This window comes from Pogoniulus pusillus (genome assembly GCF_015220805.1).
Source record: "Pogoniulus pusillus isolate bPogPus1 chromosome W unlocalized genomic scaffold, bPogPus1.pri SUPER_W_unloc_1, whole genome shotgun sequence".
Classification (NCBI taxonomy): domain Eukaryota; kingdom Metazoa; phylum Chordata; class Aves; order Piciformes; family Lybiidae; genus Pogoniulus; species Pogoniulus pusillus.
Window position 1 is genome coordinate 2,100,653 of NW_026974535.1, and position 1,817 is coordinate 2,102,469.

A 1,817-nucleotide genomic window follows, 5' to 3' on the forward strand; every position below is an offset into this window, starting at 1 on the left:
AGCATCATACAGAGAAAATTACAAAGAATCATAATACTTTTGATGATTGGCTAATGTCATGGGGAATTTCAGCTTGGGCAAAAGAGTTAATCAAAACTGTAGGAATAGTATTGCTTATTGTTATTGTTTTACTGTTTCTAGGACCCTGCATCTTCTGATGTCTATCCTGGCAGATGCATCGGATCGCTGCTACAGTGTTTGAAAGAAAAGGGGGAGATGTGGGTGCATTTGTAGGGGCTGTTGCTTTGCAATCAATATGTAAGCGACTTGAGCACAGCAGGTAAAACATCGGTCAGCCCAAGGACGCAGTGTCCTCTTCGTGCATTCTATGAAAAAAAGCAAGGTTAGCCTGAGGATGTTGTGTCCTTGTCGTGCAGCTGTGCGAAGTAAAATAAAGTAATAACTCAGTCATGAATATACCTTAGAATAAAGGATCTGCACATCTGGAAATGTAGGGTTTGATATATGAGCACACGTACTGCTTATTAAAATACTTTCGTTTCTGCTAATGATTATGCTTTAAACCACAAAAAATGTGTAGCATGGACCAATTAGAAATTGACATGTAATCCTGTAACAGTATAAAAAGCCTTCTGATTTGTGTATTAAACGGCTTACATTTACACTTCATATTGGAGTCCGTAAGTCCATTTTTCCTCAACTTCAGCAGTCAGCATGCAAACAGCGACATCTAGCGACAGGAGTTGCCTTTCGTGGAATCATCTGAATTTTGTTTGTCTGCCTGGCTCTGTTCCTCACGTGGTAGTGGAGCTGAGGCTGAGGCAGAAGGACCCTTCCCCACAGCAGCAACAGCAGCCGTCTCAGCAGAGATAAGCGGGGCTAAGGCAGTGTGATGGTTTGGGCTCTTACCCGCCCCCCACACTTTGTATTGTCTGACTCGATTCTCTCTGGAGTTCCATGTCTCCACATGATTTGTCTCTCCAAACCAACAATGGTGTTACGTGCAGTAGCATGTGGAACTGGATAGGTTTCCAACCATCCAGTGCTGGCTTCTACCATCGTTAGCACATACTGCTTGCCAGAACGAGATCGAGGTAAAGTGATATAGTCAATCTGCCAGGCTTCACCATACTTGTACTTTGACCATCTCTCACCATACCATAAGGGCTTGATTCGCTTAGCCTGCTTAATAGCAGCACAAATGTCACAGTCATAGATGACTTGGGTGATAGCGTCCATGGACAAGTCAATTGACCTATCACGAGCCCATCGGTATGTTCCATCTCTGCCTTGATGTCCAGACGAATCATGGGCCCACCGAGCTAAGAACAGCTCACCTCGGTGTTTCCAATCAAGGTCAATGTCAAGATCAGAGTTGGTATCAACTTGAGCAATCTTAGCAGCATGGTCTGCCTTCTGGTTATGTTGATGTTCCTCAGTGGCTCTGCTCTTAGGCATGTGTGCATCTACGTGCCGCACCTTCACTGGAATTTTCTCCAGCCGTGCATCAATGTCCTGCCATAGATCAGCACACCAAATAGGCTTTCCTTTCCTCTGCCAACCATTCTTCTTCCAGTCCTTCAGCCAACCCCATAGAGCATTGGCTACCATCCACGAGATGTTGTAGAGGTAAAGGATAGGCCAATTGTCACGTTCAGCCACATCAAGAGCAAGTTGAACAGCTTTTACCTCAGCGAACTGACTGGATTCTCCTTCTCCATCTCTCGTTTCGGTAACTCTTCTGGCAGGACTCCAAACTGCTGACTTCGATATTCGCTTGTTCCCAACAAGATGACAGGAACCATCTGTGAACAAAGCATAGTTCTTTTCCTGATCAGAGAGATCACCATAGGGAG